The sequence below is a fragment of the Uranotaenia lowii genome, chromosome 3, assembly GCF_029784155.1.
Source record: "Uranotaenia lowii strain MFRU-FL chromosome 3, ASM2978415v1, whole genome shotgun sequence".
Taxonomy (NCBI): domain Eukaryota; kingdom Metazoa; phylum Arthropoda; class Insecta; order Diptera; family Culicidae; genus Uranotaenia; species Uranotaenia lowii.
Window position 1 is genome coordinate 286,375,641 of NC_073693.1, and position 12,105 is coordinate 286,387,745.

At 34.6% G+C, this 12,105-nt stretch overlaps 1 protein-coding gene across 1 annotated transcript in view; it reads right to left on the reverse strand.

Annotated features, from left to right (window-relative positions):
* The window catches only part of LOC129758094 (tyrosine-protein kinase CSK), a 129,985-nt gene extending 119,523 nt beyond the window's left edge, over positions 1 to 10,462 (reverse strand). The window contains exon 1 of the mRNA XM_055755537.1: positions 9,836 to 10,462. The gene's annotated coding sequence lies outside the window, so the exon portion shown is untranslated. The remainder of the gene's footprint in view (positions 1 to 9,835) is intronic.
* Positions 10,463 to 12,105: the final 1,643 nt, after the last annotated feature.

Here is a 12,105-nt window from a genome sequence, read left to right on the forward strand (position 1 = left end):
CTTCAGATTGCAACGTGTGTATTGAACCGCTGCAAGCTTTGTATGGAAATTTTAAATTTATAAATTCCCATGACTCCCTCCTATAACTTTTATTGTTTTTTTTTATTACTGAAAATAGCAATACAAAATTTGTGAGCGATTCATTGAGTATTGAATTAGCGTAACGAGTTTCAATTTTGTATAGAAATTTGTATGGTAAAACAATTTTTTTCATTCAAAAATCACCAGAGGTGTACTAGAAGTTCAGAAAAATATAACTTTGTATAATTAATATTTCTTGATTCTTGCAGTACATTTCATGTGAACAAACCACAAACCTAACATCTACCCTAGAATAGATATCGGTATCAAATTTTGAATACGGAGAATGCGCCAACATCACTGTTTTGAGAAAAACGCGTTCAAAGTTTGACAGCTCCATAAGCTCCCTGCAAAAATTTTATTTTGTTTTCTTTATTTCTCGAAAACCAAATATCTTTCAGTTAACGTTGTACACTTAAAATGTAGGTCTCCGAACGTACTTTATCACCCTGCTGATAACTCTATTTGTTTACATTTGGCGCATTCGCCCTATTCAAAATTCACTAGCGATATGCAATGTTATACAAAAAAAAAAGTTTTTCAAGATGTTTTTTTTTATTTCAGCGTTTTTAACTGCTTATTTGAAAGCTATTAACCTGTTGGATTAAATTTTTAAAAAAAAATAGCCGATGAGTTTGTTGATTTATAAAAGTTTTGCGAAAATATTTCATGAAATTATTGAAAGCCCTAGAAAGTCTGCCATTTTTTAACATTTTTCAATGGATTCAGATATTTTATTTTGAAATGTGTATAACCTTTTTCATGAATTTCTTAGCTTCTTTTCACGTTAGCTAAGCTTAAGAATAGGCAAAACTAATACTTAAAGACAAACTTCATTTCAAGCTTATTTGAATTTTCTGGATGAATTTACATGCAAAAATTTCTTCTCCCATACGAATTTCCATACAAAATTGAAATGTGTTGCGCTAATTCAGGAATCAATCAAATCATCTCTAATTTAACACTGATGCTAGGTGATCCAAAAGGCATCGAGAAAACATATGGAAGAAAAAAGTTAATTTTTGCAGCTGTCTAATGTCTATAGTACATGAAAAAATGGCTTACATATCGACGTATTTTATTTTTTTAGATGTATGTTCCGAAATCCAAAGCTTGGGGGCTGAAATCGTTTGTTGGCCTTTTAGAAGGTTCCTCGCCTTAATTCAGATCATTTTAGTCACTCTCAGTGCTCAGAAAAGTCAAATTCATTTATCACACTCACTCTAAGGAGTTGCTCTACGAACCTCAAGTTTGTATGGCAATTTGGCAACATTTGTACTAGCAAAAACTGCTTAATCCACTTTTTTAGCTCTAACTTTCAAACACATGCACCGTTTGTTCTTCAGATTTGGTTTTCTTAATTTAAATGTAACTTCACACCCGGCCCGTGCGAAGGACCCGTCCATGGGCGGGGGTTTCGAAATTCAATCTTAGCTTAAAATAATAATAATACCAAAAATGCACAATAAATAGGGTAATTAATTTCTAAACCATTTTTTTACTCATGACCACCACACAAATTCTAAAAAATAATACTTGTGAATTGTACTCAAAATAAATCAGAATCAAAGTTTTAAGTTATAAAGTAAGTTATAAATAAATTATTCAGAATTATGATCCATATTCTTAACTAGAAATTTTAAGTCAATACTTTACTTTCGAAACACCAGACAACGAATGCTAATAAAAATTTGAATTCAGAACTTTGGACATGAGAATCAGTGCACAAAAATAGAATACATAAAATATATCATCAGATTTGAAAAGAAATTGAATTCTAATGATAAAAAAATCTGAAATTGATCATGATTATGTTTTTTAGCAAAATTATGAAAATTTCTAATTATAATTAATCATTTTAAATTACATTTCGTTTCTATATTTTCAAATGAAGAGTTAATAAAATTCCGTTAATCGATCGTTTAAATGTAAATTTCCGATAAGGAAAAAAATCCATTTCGAACTTTAGTGAATTTAATCTGTTTTGGTGAATTAAATTCTGTTTAATAAAAAGGGAAAAAATACTTCAAGAGTGCCAGGGATAAATTTCTTTTCAAATTCTTCTAGTTATCAAAATAAAAGGCAACAAAAGGTCATGTATGATAGAAGTTTACAATAAAAACTTTATACATTTAAAATACAGCATATTCAATTTATTATCAGATAATTAGATAGAAATAAAAGTAAGGAATTCCAAGTTTTGTTGTAAATGTTAAAAGCACAAACCAAATACTAATTAAAATAACATTATACATTAAAATTAAGCTTCATATTTGCAACTTCTAATAATTTTTCGAACTTTTCATAGATGAATCGAAACATCATGATGGATTCAAAAAAACAGGATTAACCCTTTAATGCATATATCTCGAAAACGCGTGGATATTTTTGAGTGATGTATTCACAAACAATATTCTAGAGATTGAAAGTAATTAGCCCATGATATTTTTACTACAATATTCCAATGTTAGGTGAGATATCGAAGAAAGTATGCGGAAAAATTGCAAAAATCAAATTTAATTAATTTTTTGAAAAAAGTAGTTTTTGGAAAATTGCTGTTATTTCTTCAGATTTGCAAACTCTAACAATTTTTTTAATCTCAATCAATCACGAAGCACCCAATTAACATGGTTTAAAAGAAATTAACAAATTCGTATTGAAATGAACGAAGAATTTCAAAAATTATTTTTCAACTTTGCTGGGACATAACTTTTATAATACAATACTAATTATTCCACTGAATGAATAACAGCAATTCTCGTTTTAAAATAGCCATGTATTAAAGGATTAAAAATAGGAAAATTAGTGAAACGTTTAAAATTTTCCAGGGCGGTTATAGTTGAAAATTTCAAGCTATGAATATTTTGCTGTCATCAATTGAAATATTTGGTCCCGTAAAGGACAAAAGCAAGAAACTGTTTTTATTCGTTTTTAAAACTATGTTCCAAGATTATGTTTTCAGAACACAAAAACTCAGAGTAGAAAAACAAAACAAACTAATGAAAAATAATTCAGTTTTTTAATTAGTTTGACTATAAAATTGGGTAAGCTTACTTGAAAATAAAAAAAAACTATACAATGAATACATGAATTTTAATTTCAAGAGACAACATTTTGATCCCTATGGCAAAAATGGTCCTGAACTCGATTTTTTTTTTCAGATTTTGTCAATCACCTTTCTATTTGGTGATATGCAGATTATAAGTTGAAAAATGTATCAGTTTTGAGTGAACTGAAAACTAATTAACTAATAAATCTACATAAAAAAAACTGATTTTGATTTTTTTTATTATGTTTTATGGCGCTGAATCATCTGAATAAGTTAAGTTCTACAGTTTTTAAAAATTTATAATAAATATTTCTGACGTTATTGAAGAAAATAAAAAAAAAACTTTTTTTTTATTTAACACATTGGTTGAAGTCTGAAAAATGAATTTATTTTCGCTCTTAAAATATCTAAAGTTCAATTTAGTTAATGCTTCTTTAAAAATTGTTATAAGTCTACTATTCTACAGTATTAGAAAAAAAAAATAAACCTTGATATTTCTTTCCCAGATGTCAACATTACTTGCGGTATTGAAGATAGTTGACAAAACCTTATTTTATTTTTTATCATCTTGAACAATTTAGACGTGTTCCCAAAAGCTTCAGGGCACCAAAATTAATCTAAACTAGCTTTTTATTCCTCACCTCAAAAAAAGGTGAACTTGAGGCCTTTTGTTAACCCTCTTGAATGTATAATTGAACATTTAGAAGATCAACAAGCACAACATAAAATAAAGGCTTAAATTTCTTTGTTGAAAAACATTTCATATCAGCATAAAATTTGCATTTAAAAGATTTTTTTATTATAAATTGAAAAGTGGGATAGAGTAATTTCACGTTACTACGGTAAATTCATTTCTTGAACTGAAAATTTTACTTAGAAAAAATCTCCATGGGAGAGGGCTTAAACCCCTAAATCTCACCGCACACCCACCCGTTCGCACGGCCTTGCTGCACACAATTTCTTTTAAAACGAATAAAAGGGAGCTACGTTATTACGGGAGCTAAAGTTATTAGGGAAACAAGAAAGTTATGTTGACCGAGATCTACCTTCTCTTGTACCCTTCAAAATCTTTTGTCGTAACTAGTATCATTTGAAGGAAATTCCCGAAATTGCTTAAAATAAAGAAAAGCAATCGGTGCATATGAAAGTGTACTTTGTAGTGTTGCAAAAACAAATTAACCTTATGTACCTACGTTTATTTCTGATGGAGAATAATGCATTTTTTCAAAACTAATGTCTTTACTAAATTAAAATTGCATTCTTTATCTATTAGCAATAAGATAAAGTTCTTCTTAACATAGGCGTTTCACTAAAAGTTCCCGTAAATCACAATGAGTGTACGAAGTCTCCATGATTTTAACAAAATTTCCTTTTTTAAAATCATATGAACGCCAACATATTTTTGTTTAGATATACAAATTTTGGAACATTCTGCTTCTATACATTGAATGGAACACAAAAGGTTGTAAAATATCTACGGTGGATAAATCAACACAATTTGGAATGTCTCTTGTAAAAGAATCAAAATGCGAACTCAAATAATAAGTATCAAACTGAAATATTGCTTCTCATTTAAGATTTAGGATTGTGATTTTTATCAGTTATTTTGATTAGTAGAGTAGAGATTATAAATAATAAAAAATCACAGATTTCATAAGTTTAGAAAATCTAGAAAACCAGTCATTTTTGAATGATATGATCGTTTTAATAAAATTTTGTAAATGTAAAAATGTCAAATGTCAAATATTGTTAGGTTGCTTTAGAATGATACCGTCCCGATGATCTGAAGTTGAGCAATGTCGGGCAATCAAAGAAATTCACGAAAAGTGTACACAACCTTTTCCACTCTGAATACATTTCAAAAACAAATTTCGCGAAAGTGGCCTATGGAGTACACTTTCTTTAAATGTCTTCTGAGAAGACAAAATTCGACTCCATAATAGCTTTCAGCTAAACGGCAATTATTTTATCGTGACTCGAAAAGCGCCGACTGACTAGGAACCAGTTCTCGGTACATCCATGAAAAACCATTTTCAAGTCTTTTAGATTCTCCTGGAACTGGGCACGCGAACTAATCGTTTGGTTCAAAATCCGCGCAACGGAACGGAATCGATTCAGTCAGCAATACAACCGATTCGACTGTGTTCCGGGGGACCACAAATAAAAAAAAACGGTAAAATAAAAAGTTATTTTTCGACATTCTATGTACTCCCTGCTCAAACGAAGCGAATATTAAAGGAGTCGTCGTCTAGTGCAGGTCGTAAACATTGTAGGACGGACCGGCTTTCGGTTGAAAAAAAAAATGGCAATTCAAACCAAAACAACAACAACGAGCCTGTCTACCGGTGCGGGAAAAGTTCCGCCTAACATGGGAAACTTGTTCGGACCCGGGGAGGAACCTGTTGCCCCGGCACCGGTCCATATGCCCGAGGATTGCGTGGGAATATCGGTCGGTTGTGTTGAGGAGGTTTACGTTGTGATATCCGGCTTTAAAGCGGCGTTGGTTCAAGTTGTTACGGAACCGTTTTGCTTGTCACAAACCGAAAGAAAACATATTTTACTGACTTTTTTGCAGCACGAGACAGTTTTAACTTATTCAGCAATAGATTTACTTGTAAGGTTGTAAGACTTCATCTTACGGTATAACTTTATTTTATTTCATTAGAAAAAGGTGTAAGTGGAAATTAGCTTTATCACGTTGACAGATCAAGAAATTGAGGATAAATAAACCCCCCGAATATACCTTATGTCAAATAATACATTTCACCTAAGTTTAAAAATGAATTGACTTAACATTTTCAAAGGTGATTGGAAAAGTTTTAGAGGAACATGGGAAAACAAAGAGTAGAGCGTAGTATAAATCACATAAAAATGGTTTCCGTAAAGTTACACTTTATGTTTATTGTTTGAGGTGAGAAAAATATTTCAGTACAACATATTGAATAAGGATAAATTTTTTATCTAGGGGAAAGTCGGGTAAGACGGACACTTTCAATATTTCGAGAATTACAATGTTTGGCATTAATCTAATGATAAGGATATGTTCGCCTAAGTGTATCAGCACTTTCGAGACCTTTTGTTTATTTATAGCAAGCAGAGTCCAATAATAGTAAACAAAACAAACAAAAACTTTGAAGATCCATTGTTCGATGTTATTTTCTCCCTCTTAAAATAGTTCATAACTCGCAAAATTTTCGAAAATGTCAATCGTTTTCAAAGGAAGAGTGTTTATTAGGCTTCTTTTTAACTATCTGGAAGAAAATCAGTGAATTTTAGTCAAAGAGCTTGAACAACAAACGATTAAAAAAAAGTTGCTAAGGCGGGTAAGACGGACACCTCAAGGTCGGGTAAAACGGACACATAAGTTTCTCCAGGTATTTAAAATTTTTCATCGGTTTGATCCTCCATATGCCTTCAGAAGACCTTGGCAAGAGCAATTGTCGGTCGAAAAGCACTCACCATCTCAAACAGGCCATAAAAACTGTAAAAACAGGATCTCCGGTGAAGAAAACGGCTATAAAATACGGAATTCCGAAACCACACTGTTTCGCTTCTGGACTCGGACCAGTTGGTTCCATTTTGGTTTTAAAACGTTTTCAAATACTTAACTCATATAAATATCTACTTTTACAGCAATTTTTGCGGCAAAATGTACCCTTTCTGAGCAGTGTCCGTTTTACCCGACTATTTTTGAAAAATGTAATTTGCAAGCATGTTTTAGATAGCTATAAAACCAGTCTTGATGAAGGAAATTTACTTATTCCAATGGTTAATGCGATAGCAAACAACCTAAACTGCCCATCTGCACGAAAACTGCGATGAAAATAGCAAAAGCTGATTTTCTATTGCGAATCTACCTTAGGGTGTCCGTCTTACCCAACTTTCCCCTACATTTTGACAACATCAGAAATGCCACTGCATACTCGTCTGTCCCATATGTAAAAAGAGTGAGGATATCTTTCACATGAAAAAAAAATCAAGTTTTGGTAATTCTGCACATATTCTGCCAGTATACACGGAAAAGCTTAATGTTATCCCATCTAACTTTTGTTACATCCGATACACTGTATAAATATATACAAAATAAACGTTGATTACGAGAGACCTTTTTTTCAGGAAAAAAAACATATGGCATAACTTTGGTTTTTTACATACTGGGAAAATAAACTGGGATTTTGGATAATTTGAAAAAAATGAAAAAAATACACATAAGACAGTTTTGCTACCTTCCACTTGCCACTTCAAAAACTCGATATGTACTTAATAAATGCCAAAAACATTGCCCGATTAAAGAATTCTATAAATCTACAAAACATCGAGTGTTTTTAAGTCGCGAAAATAAAGCAATTTGGAAGGAAACTATAGTGAAATTGTAAGATTCGAAGTGCAAATTGAACGATAAGAAAAAAAATCCAAAGGTTTCGCTTTTTATTAAAAAGCAGTGCACTAATTCGAAAATCCTCTTAAAAATACATTTTAATTAAAAAATCCGCGCTGATTATTTCAAAATTTGAGTACAATGATCGTTTATTTTTAAGATAAAAAAAATCAATTAGATAATTAGAATAGTAGAATATAGTGAGGCGTATTTGACAGTGAGGAATTCAGATCGTCTCAGGTCTCATGTCCCATGTATCATGTCTCATGTCTCATGTCTCATGTATCATGTCTCATGTCTCAGGTCTCAGGTCTCAAGTCTTAGGTCTCGTGTCATGTCTCATATCTCGTGTCCTAGATCTCGAGTCTCATATTTCTCTCAGGTCTCAAGTCTCAGGTCTCAGGTCTCATGTCTCATGTCTCAGGTCTCAGGTCTCAGGTCTCAAGTCACATGCCTCATGTCTCATGTCTCATGTCTCATGTCTCATGTCTCATATCTCATGTCTCATGTCTCATGTCTCATGTCTCGTGTCTCAGATCTCGAGTCTCATATGTCAGGTCTCAGGTCTCATGTCCTATATCTCAGGTTTAATGTCTCAGGTCTCAGGTTTCAGGTCTCAAGTCTCAGGTCTCAGGTCTCATGTCTCAGATCTCGAGTCTCATATTTCAGTTCTCAAGTCTCAGGGTTCATGTCTCAGATCTCATGTCTCGGATCTCATATTTCAGGTCTCAAGTCTCATGTCTCAGGTCTCAGGTCTCAAGTCTTAGGTCTCAGGTCTCATGTATCACGTTCTTAGTCTCAGAGCTAAGATTTTCCCAACTACAAAAAGATTCTAAGTGTTTTCCTTTGAAAAAGTCCTAGAAAATTTTCTCTCAAAAACCGCGTTAATTCGCAAAATCCGTGTAAAAAAAACCGTGTTTATTCGAAAATCCGCGTAAAAAAAACCGCGCTAATTCGAAAATCCGCGTAAAAAAAGTCGCGTAAAAAAATACCACGTAAAACAAACCGCGTAAAAAAACCTCAGTGTATAGTTAACGTTAATATAACGTTATAATTCGAGAAATCCGTGTTAATTCGAAAATCCGCGTGAAAAACCGCGCTAATTCGAAAATCCGCGTAAAAAAGGTCGCGTAAAAAATACTACGTAAAACAAACCGCGTAAAAAACCTCAGTGTATAGTTATAATTTTATTGATTTATTTGATTTTTTTTTTGAAATTAAACTGAAGAAGGTCAAGGTTTTTGTAGAAATATTTGTTTTTGTAAAATTAGATCCGCACTGAATGATTTTTAAAAGTATGTCTATTGAAATACCATAACAACATCAACAACAGCAGCATTATTGCTCAAGATCCGCAACATAAATATCATCATCATCGTGGCACGTTGCTCGACTGAGTCGAGGAATTGAACGAAGAAAAAAAAACCTTTGCGTCCTCCCATAAAGAAGAACAGAATCACACACCGTACACAAAAGCAGCCAACTAAAACAACATAGATCGATCACAACAAAACAACAACATTCACAGTGATACACATTCACGCACGGCACGGCAACGGTAAAGCGTACAGCAAAGAAGAAGCGCTACAATATTTCCGATTTATCGAAGCATCTCTGCGCGCCGCAATCGAAGAACAGAACATCTGACAGGCTTGCTAGCTGACTACTTCACCACCTACCTACAACGACTAACCTTCGTAATGCTTAGTATAGAAACTTCCACAGCCAATTACTCCACCACCTTCCCTGGACCCTCCACCACCAACGCAGGCGCTTCCCACATTCCGAACTTCATCGGGAAGCTGACAGAATCGAAGGAAGTACATTTTTTCGAAATATTTCTTCTACGCGAGTTGGGTCAATACTGGCCCTGGCGATCCCACAAGAGGGACAGGAAAAAAAATATTTCTTCTGGATTAACCCCGACAACCGGATGAAAATATCATCCAGATAGGTTCAGATTCAATGGTCTTCTTCATCATCACTCCTCTCTTCCTTTTTCTTGATGAGTATCTGTGACTCTTTCTCTCTCCTTTTTTTAATTCGTCGCTACGCACCACTTCATCTTCCACATTTTTGCTCCACTAGCGTATAATTTTGAAAATCGGATTTATTTTCGTCACTTGATTTGGTATCCCCACAAAAATATATTGATGCGTCTGAAAAAAATATCAGATTCTTTTGCCTCATTTTTCCTTCCTACAGCTTCCATCCATAAATTTAAATTTACTGAGCGCATTTCTTCATCGTCGTCATCATCAACCTGATACGCTGTTAGCTTGAGACCCCTGTGTAACAACCGGCGATTATCGGGACACTTCACTTACAACAACGTACTACACTACTGGGTGCATCCGAATCCAAACGGGCACCTTCTGCACCTTCTTCTTTCAAGCACTTTCGAAAGTTGCCTGCTACTACCTTTCCCTGGTAAATATCCGCAAAGATATCTTCGTGATTGCGGCGGGATTTGCGCCCCCTAACATTCGTCGTACGACGATGAGCGTGCCGGTGATATCTCTTGCAAATCCGGTTTCACTCCTCAGACACTACTCCGCAGAGATTGGGATTCCGCGAAGGAATTCTTCACTTGATTTTTTTGAGGATAATTAATATTCAATTCAAGACTTTCCAACTGACTGAAACCTATAACATTCATCTCCTGAGAAATTCACGGTTCAGTGACGATTTAAATTTTCAAAATACTTCGTTTCCCCTTTTCTTAATGTCAACTGCTACGTGTTACAATCTTCTTTAAGTATAACCAACAATTAATCACATCCAACAAATCCAACTGCGTAGAATTCTTCTGGACCCGAATCATTCATCATTGGCGACCGGGAACAGATTGCGACCAATTACGGTTAGACGAGAGCACACCAACAACAAAAAGAAACGATCGCGCGCCTAAAATATCTCATCCACAACGAACTTTCGATCGCGACAAGCACCAAAACAACACTAACCTGCCACCCGCGCACTGAAGCTCGGAACGCAAGACTCCGTACAAGACCGCAGACCTTAGAGCTCGGTCGGGTGGTGTAACTTTAGCCCAAACCATCCATCCGATCGAGATAGATCTCTCGCGTTTTACTCTCCCGCAAAACTAGCGAGGATCAGCCACAGTACCACACAATTACAACAGCCGCGCGCGTAATCAAAACAAATCCAACTCTAAAACGTGCGCCGCAACCAGACTGATCGACTCTTGTTGTAAAGTCGTGGTACACTCTCTCACTCAATCACTCGACGGAACCGAGGATCAACCGGTGTGTAATTCCAAGTGGGATGGCAAAACCAGCACCACTCTCACTCTATCGTTTTACAATTTTTGGTTTCGCTCTCCTCCAAAAGGGCGCATATGTATGTTGTATAGAGGAACCAACCGGGTACGCGTGGGTCAAAAAAGCGAATAACGCGGAGCTTTCGGAGCCGCTGAGCTCGAGCCTAACCTGCCGTGCTGAACCGGGTAGAGCTCGACCGTCTGAGATCGGCTGCTGATCGTACGGATTGAAAGCTGTAGGTAGACCCGATCGAGACACTCACGCGATCACTCGCGGTCACTCGGTTTATGTTACGTTCGATCCTCGCTTTATGGTATTACGATTGAACATGAAGACAAGTACCACTTTCTATGAAGTTTGTATTTACTACAGATGAAGCGAATAGTCTTTTTGCCCAAATGGCGAATATCGAATATTTATTTTTGTTAACTATTCAGTGAAACGAATATTCGACTAATATTAAAAGAATAAATGCAATTTTCAAATTTCCTTTTTCTATTTCTTTCCCTAAATGCCCCATGTCATCATGTTTTAAGTTGATTATTTTTAACCGTATAAATACTTTGCTTGGAACTGAGATGAGCTACTGAGGAAGCAACTCGTATATTTCTTAAATTATTGCCTACGTAAATAGTGACCCCTGTGATGCATTGCACTGAATAAGGAGAATATTCAAAAAAATGCAACACTTTGTTTTGTGAATAACTTCTGAATGCATGGATGGAAATTGACGAAATTTTCAGTGGAGCTACCTAGTAATGTAATGCATACGTGTACAAAATTTTGTAAAAATCCGTCAAGCGATTTTTTAGATAGCGTCTAATACTGTAGTTTGTTGACAACATTTTTTTGGCAGAATCGAGAAAAATTCAGACAAGTTCTAGTGGGAGACACAAAAACAGCTGGAAATCAACTAGTCGACCAATATTCACATGGTAAATCATTTAAGAAGTCCAAGATGATCCAATAGTGACCGAAAATTTTTAATAAAAGTGAAGATGATTGATTCCATGAAGTGAGCGGATTTTTCAAACTCAATCCGAAAATATGAAATGAGGAAGTGATAAAAACATCAAATTTTTCTAACTGGTTTGTCTAGCTGACTTATAAATAGACCTGACTTCATTTTTACAAGGTTGAAAAGCTGCCCACCTATAAAATAAATAAAATACGGTGGTCAAATCGTGCGCATAATATTTAGACTACTTATAGGGAGATATTTTGAAACACGATTCCAACCAGAAACTTTTCGTTGATAAGCCTCGCCTATTTTTTCCAGATATGATCAGGGAGAAAAATTTTATGTCTAGTAC